The sequence below is a fragment of the Ictalurus furcatus genome, chromosome 27 (genome assembly GCF_023375685.1).
Source record: "Ictalurus furcatus strain D&B chromosome 27, Billie_1.0, whole genome shotgun sequence".
Lineage (NCBI taxonomy): Eukaryota > Metazoa > Chordata > Actinopteri > Siluriformes > Ictaluridae > Ictalurus > Ictalurus furcatus.
The window spans coordinates 3708159-3715700 of NC_071281.1; the positions used below are offsets into that span (position 1 = coordinate 3708159).

Genomic DNA, 7542 nt, shown 5'->3' on the forward strand with positions numbered 1-7542 from the left:
TGTCAAATGTGTTAAATTCCTTGAATCTGTAACGAAACAGGACAGTTGGCAGGAAGTAAGCACAGGAGTGCTGTCTTTATTAACAATCCACACAAACAACAACACACAGGGAGCGCGGTCTATACGGGACTAGTGAGTAAACATGAAACTAGAATCGAAGCAGGAAACGGGACATGACAACAAAGACCGCTTAGCATGCTAAACCTAGCCGCTACTCCCTCAATACTGGTGACTCTCAGGTATCTAGCTACAAATACTAATACCGCGCGACGTGCGCGTCCACCAGAGGGGTTTAAATACCCAACATAATTAATACTAAACATGGACACCTGGGGCAAATTAACGACAAACTCAAACATGAAGCGAACAAACCAAAACAAACGTCACGTGTCCACTTCACCCAGTAGTTTCACCTCTGGTAAGCAGCGCCACAGTGCCATCTGCTGGCCGTGGCGTAACAGAAGCTGTATCTTAATCTACAATCTGAATGTTTGTGGTCTGAAGAGTTGCAGCCTACACGTCCTCTTTTATTCTTTGCAATGTTTAATTATCTACGATCTCAGCGGGATCTACGAGTTGAACTGGTACAGCCGGCTGCAGGCCCGGCCCTGTCCATGGACATAAAACATGCAAAACAAAGTTATGCAAACAAGAGAGACTAGAGGTGCAGGACTCAAAACACTTCAGAAACACTTACCCTGTATCCCTGCACTCTTTAACTTTGCTAACCCTGCTAACACACAATCTAAATCACGCAGGAAGGCTTGATAATTAAACAATCAGCCAAATTAGTTCAAACTTGAAACTCTGCAGAGCTGAAAAGCAGCATGCACTTATTTACATAGTGTAACAATTATATTGTGTCATTTTATATTTACTAAGGACATAGTGATAAGTTCAGACAGGTGAATCCAGGTACACGCTTTACCTGTTAACAAAGCAATTACACTACTGAAGTATTTCACTGTGTAACATTACTACAGTATACACTATAAAGCAAATATAAACGTGTAAATGTTTATGTTGATGTGTTTTCAAACAATGTTTTAAAAGATTTTTTAAATGAATACATTAATATTTTTCTAGCACTATTAAACTTGTACTAGTCAGTGATCTGTGGGAAAAGCAAGCGTAATTCGATTAATACAAGAGTGTGTGAAAAGCGCCCTCTGGTGGTAGAAAACTGTTTAAACGGGGGGAATGGAATTTCCGACCTAGGAATAGGAAAAACAAGGAAAACAAGAATAGCAGGTGGACTGGTTTGAGGACTGGCTTATTTTACCCTCACCACAAGCATTTCAATGTACATGTGTCCCGGCATACTGTGCAAATGATAAATAAACTCGGCTTGACTATCGTTACAACCCTCATTCCAAACTAGTTGGGACCGTATGGAAAATGGTAATAAAAAAAGCAAATGTAAATGTACTTTGTAGTTTTTTTTTTTTATATTTATTTATTATTTTGAAATTGATGCATGTAATACGTTCCAAAAAAGTTTGGACAGGGGCAATTTAGGACTAATAGAGATGTGAGAAGTTGAAATAAGATGATGTGAAACACCATTCGCCGCTGCATCCATAGATGCAAGTTAAGGCTTTACTATGAAAAGCAGAAGCCATATATCAACACTGTCCAGAAACTCCGCCCACTTCTTTGGGCTCGGTCTCATCTGAGATGGACAGTAGCACAGTGGAATCGTGTTTTGTGGTCAGATGAGTCGACATTTCAAATAGTTTCTGGACAAAACAGCCGTCGTGTTCTCCGGGCCAAAGAGGAAAAGGACGGTCCGAGCTGTTATCAGCATCAGGTCCAAAAGCCAGCATCTGCCATGGTATGGGGATGTGTCAGTCCCCATGGCATGGGGGTGTGTCAGTGCCCATGGTATGGGGGTGTGTCAGTGCCCATGGTATGGGGGTGTGTCTGTGCCCATGGCATGGGTAACTCACACATCTGTGAGGGCAGCATTAATGCAGAAAGATATGTACACATTTTGGAGCAACATATGCTGCCATCTAGAGCAGGACAACTCCAAACCACATTCTACCCGGATTACAAGCGCATGGTTGCGTAATCGGAGAGTTGAATAATAACTTTTAATGTGATTCATTCATTCATGTGAAATTCATTCATTCTTCTTTAAAATTTTATGTGTAAGAACAGATTTTGTTTACTGATCTCAAATTTCTTTAAAATAACCCATCTTCTTCAGACTTTTTGAAGCCACTTGAATGATAATCCTAAATAAAGTTATGCATCATAACACTAAGGCACCACTAGGAGTTAGGGTTAGTCTGTTAGTCTGTGTGCATTTTGAATGTCACTTCATATTTCAGTGCAGCTTCCTATATTCCATTTGACCACTGTGTGTTCTGAGACCTTTCTATCAGAGCCAGCATTAACAGTTTAAGCAGTTTTTGCTACAGTAGCTCTTCTGTGGGATCGGACCAGACGGGCTCGCCTTCGAGCCTTCAAGCCTTGGGCACCCATGACCCTGTCAGCAGTTCTCTTTCTTTGGACTACTGCATACCAGGAACACCCCACGAGACCTGCCGTTTTGGAGATGCTCTGACCCAGTCATCACAATTTGGCCCTTGTCAAAGTCACTCAGATCCTTATGCTTGCCCATTTCTCCTGCTTCCAGCACATCAACTTCGAGAACTGACTGTTCACATGCTGCCTAATAAATATACCCCCCCCCCCCAACCCCGGCAGGTGCCAGTGTATTGAAATAATGTCATTCATGTCACCTGTCAGTGGATTTAATGTTATGGTTGATTGGTGCATGTTACAGCAGCTATTAAAAATGGTTTCCTCCCCAGCTTCTCTTTTTATTCTCTCTTAAAGTTAAAACTTAATGTCACAGCTTTAACTCTGATTGATACAAAGTGCTGACACTGGAGACTCCTTCCATAATGGTGTAATAAACGTCTCCTTCCAGAAAAGTTCATCATACGAACAATTACTTTTTGTTTTTAAACTATTTATGTGGAGTATTCACAATACAAGTTACTTTGAATGAGCTGTGACTATAAAAACAATGACGTATTAAAACAAGCACATTAATATAAACATGAGTTTGCAGCTGAACTACTTTATAGGGGGAAAAATCAACCAGTCAGAATCAAGCATTCAACAGCACTGAGGTATAAAAGGTCAGTGGTCAGTTGTGAATGGTTTGTATTTTTCTTGTAAATTTGTATTGTAATGCTGTGGGTGTACATGAGGCTGCTTTTCAGCACATAAAGAGTGAAGGAGATTTTAGAAAAAAGTTGTGGTCAGAGCGCTTCCGCTCTCCTGCATCTAAAACACAACTGAAGTGTTTCCTGACTGAAGCAGAACGATTTCAGAGTGCTTCTTAACAGGGTTCCAGAGTCAGCATGACAATGGTACTTTGGTTCTGTGAGTAAAGTTGTTAATTCACCATTTTACCTTAGAAGTTATTTATCTCTTTGAACAGATGAGTGGATTCTAAACCACTGATGTGTGGTGTTGTTTTTTACTAGATCTACTTGTGTGCTGTGGAGCTGCAGAAGGTTTCACAGAGAAGTCGGTAAATTTGGGACAAAATGTGACTCTAAAGTGTGAGGTCTCTGTAAGAGATGTGTTCTGGTTCCTGATCAAGCCATCAGAATCTCTGGTGTTTATATTACGCTCTTACTCGAGTATTATCCTGGAGCCAGTATACAGCAACTTGACCTTCAGCAAGATATACTCAGTGCAATATAACAGCAGTTTATTTATACACAATATCAGTACTAATGAATTAGGAGTATATTATTGTATTCAAACTGGTTCACCTTACAAAATCAGCCGTGGAATCAGACTTTACATCCGGAATCATTCAGCTGGTGAGTTTATTTAAAGTAAAGTTACAGTAATATCCTTTAATAACCGTGTTGAACAGGTTTTTGATTGAAGTGACTTTTGTTTTATTTCAATTCTAGTGTAGAAATGATTTGATTGTGTATGCATTTCTGTTGACAACTCCAAGAACTTATAGTTCAAAAAAATTATAGCATTTCTGATTTTCTGGGATTTTTTAAAATAATATGATTTAAAAAAAATAATAATTACAACTGCCCATTACTGCCAAGTTATTATATACAGTACATTATTGTCTTATTAGCCTGTTTGACTGCTCACTTGAATGGAATAGCCGTTACCTTAAATCTAATATGTTCTGTCAGTGGAAAGATGAAAAACAGAAATCTCTACAGTGCCGAGAAATATTAATATTACAAAATATTATTCTACAAATGTAATTAATAAGCTGTACCGAAGGCGTCCTTGGAATTTGATTTTACATCTAAAGTGGTACCTGTCTGTGTTAAAACTTTGAGGACCCACAATGCAGACCTTCATCCGTGTCTGATACAAAATCCATTGTAGATAAACTAGTGTGCATAGTGGAATTAAAACTGTCTGAATTTTCCAAATTGTTTCCAGATAATCGGACAGGCAGCAAAGAAGCCGTCCTCTTGCCGATTCTCATCATATCAGTAATAATGATCTTTGTTCTGGCCGTTCCAGTTGCAGGTGTGTTTAATTTACTGTGTATTCTGGTGACATGTCAATAATTGAGAATATACTGAGTATACTCCTACACAACTGATCTGGTCAATTTAATGACTTAGCATTGTCTATGACCTTAAATGAGATTATTAAAAGGTTTATAACATAAAAAGTCTATTAATTCCAAACTGATGTTCTTGAAATTGCATGCTTGTGACATATTTTATAGTTATAAGATATTTACTGTGCAAAATATACCTTGTGTATGAAGTTAACTGTATACCTGATCAAATTCGGTTACATTTATTATGCCTGTTAAATAGGTCTTGAAGTCTAAACTACCTGAAGTGAAGATTATCTATTGACCTTAAGTGATTTTAAAGTTAATCTAATTTCATTATATTAATAGTTCTTTATACAGGAGAAAATACAACATCTATTCTATAATTTATTATTAATAGCTATTGACACACAGGCTTCGTTCATGTGTATAATAAAGTCGGTTAACAAAGTCCTGACTGTCGCTGGGTTAATTCTGTATTTTTATGTTTTTACAGTTCGTCACTGCAGAAGATTTCGAAAAACTCGAGCACAACCTTCAGATCCTGGTTTACAGTCGCGTCAGGACAGTACCGACCATGTGGTAGGCTAACTGCTCTTTCTTTTGGCCTTTTGCTTTTGTTTGATTGTTTTTTAACAATACGTTAAATGATTTTCCAATTTAAAACTTCATGCGCTTACACCCAGGTCATTTTCACCTGATTAATTAAATTAAATGATAAAATAAACTGTCCTGCAATCAGGAAGATCCCCGGGTGTGGTAGTGTCTACTGTGGACTCCGTTTCCATCAGTGTAGTTTATTGTAATCATTGAGATGAATTAGATGATCGAGTCGTTGTAGATGTGGGTACGGTGCCTGCTGCAGCGAAGACGGAAAGTCCCACGTTTGAAAGCTGCATCGTGCTTAATCTCACTGTAATTAATCTTCTTTATAATGTGCTCAATAAAACAAAAAACTGTTTACAGGCTGAAAACATAAATAGATTAACGTGAACTGAAAGTAAGGAGGCGTAAATAAATATTTGGTATATTTGGAAATAATCCTGTTACTAGTACATTTTAAAAGTACTTTTAAAAATCCAATTGATTTGTACACTTTATAATTCCTGTGCTGTGGTGTACATACAGTGCTGTGGTTATATGTACAATACAAACAGTTCACACACCAGGACGGCTCTGCTCTTACACTGCAGTGTGAAAAAACATGGTTTGTTTTAGACACGTCCATAAGTGTGTGAACTTTGTCATACTTCAGTTTCACACACTAATGTACTACATTTAATATTTTTTTCCACCACCGTGTCGCGTCTTGATCATATGCATTAACGTATTAAAGTTGCTTTTATTAATCCTGTCACATCGCATCATTCTTTCAGTACGCCGAGGTGCAGTTCAGCACGACGAACGGACCCGTCAGGACGGCTAACCTTGACAGCACGTACGCTCTTGTAAATCTGTGACCCGGAGTGACCCCACGCAACACCTTGGACCACACGTGACGTTTTATCATATTCATAAAGAAGGCCCGTTTCTGCAGCTTCCGTGTATGGACAATTCGCAAATGATTCGTTTGTAAAAACCAGATGAACTGATTCACAAGCATGAACAAATCTTTTTTATTTTTATTTTTTAAGGCCTAAATTTATAGATGTGCTTTTGTAGATGCTATTCGAGTTGCTAATCAAAAAACTCACATTGTTAAGAGTCACTTAATGAGATGATTTGGAAGATTCAAATCACTTAAGTGAGTCATTGGACTGAAATGAGTCATGCTTCAAACCCTGATAATGTTTAATTAGTGTTTGTACTAGAGTGTCAGCCATTTTGAGAAACATTTTACAAAAGGCGGCGTGGGGGTGGGGTTGGGGGGCCAGGCATTGCCGTCTATCTCTCGCAGGACAAGATATTTTCCCATAATGCCCTGGCAGTGTTTCAGTTATGCTGCATTTAGACTGACCTCGTTAGTGTAGGAAGTTGGAAGTTACATCATTTTCGACCTCTGTGCATTCAGGCTACAATGTGGGGGGAAACCATGGACGCCTCCATGCCAGCTAACTGCGATGAGTATAGAAAATATCTATGAAGTGTAATCAATATGTGTAACTAACATTTGGATATGTTAATGAAGTGTAATCAATATGTAACCAACATTTAGAATTATTACTTAAGCATAATCGAATAATCAATATTAGTTAAAAAGCATAACCTATATGCATAATCAATAGTTAGAAGCATAATCTAAATCCATAGAACAATGTTTGATCAAGTTATATTCTGAGTGTGTGTTGAGTTAGATGAACTCTGGTGTCTTACTGTACACTAATTGTTCTTTCTGTACCAGCCGGTATCCTCCTCCACAGAAGCAGATATAACTTTGAGGCCGATACCAATTAATGAGCTAGGGGAAGGCTTGGGGAAAAAAGGCGAGTGTGGATCAAGGTCAGGACACAAGCCTGTGTGAAACCTTTTTTTTTTAAAAAGAAGAAACAACCATGACCTCATGAAATCGTAACTGCGCATGCTCCACAAATTTAAGATAACACATAGACATGAATATTTATTTGTGGCAAAGAAGATTGGTCTGTTTTCATGAGGTAAGGCAAAACCCCACCTACAATGACTACACATGGAGGAAGGTATATAAAATGCTGTGTGTGCTTGCATAATTCGGACTTTCTGCAGACTGTCACACTTTATTGTTTCAATAAAGTTTATTTACTTTTTGACATCTACTAAACTTTCTGTCTCTGAAGTTTTTGACTTAGGCTTAAAAGGTTGAATTATCCACGATATGAGCGATGTATATTCACCTATAAAGGCAGTGTATATATTTTAACAAGCACATATGTCTGTATGTTGATTGATCTAAAGCAAATACTTGTAAATACAGTAATATACTCAGGTAAAGGTAAGAAATTGTTTACCGATGCTGAAGCAGCCATTTTGATTTGCCCTTACTTGCTGAA

General features: G+C 38.1%; 1 long non-coding RNA gene across 2 annotated transcripts; it reads left to right on the forward strand.

Annotated features, from left to right (window-relative positions):
• Positions 1-2745: 2745 nt before the first annotated feature.
• On the forward strand, positions 2746-7313 carry LOC128603100 (uncharacterized). 2 transcript variants are annotated; one of them, XR_008384968.1, is made up of 3 exons: positions 2746-4539; positions 5073-5158; positions 5953-7313. It is a non-coding gene; the product is annotated as an uncharacterized LOC128603100 (long non-coding RNA). The 2 variants fall into 2 exon arrangements; XR_008384967.1 differs by having other exon boundaries at positions 5073-7313.
• The last annotated feature ends 229 nt before the right edge of the window (positions 7314-7542 follow it).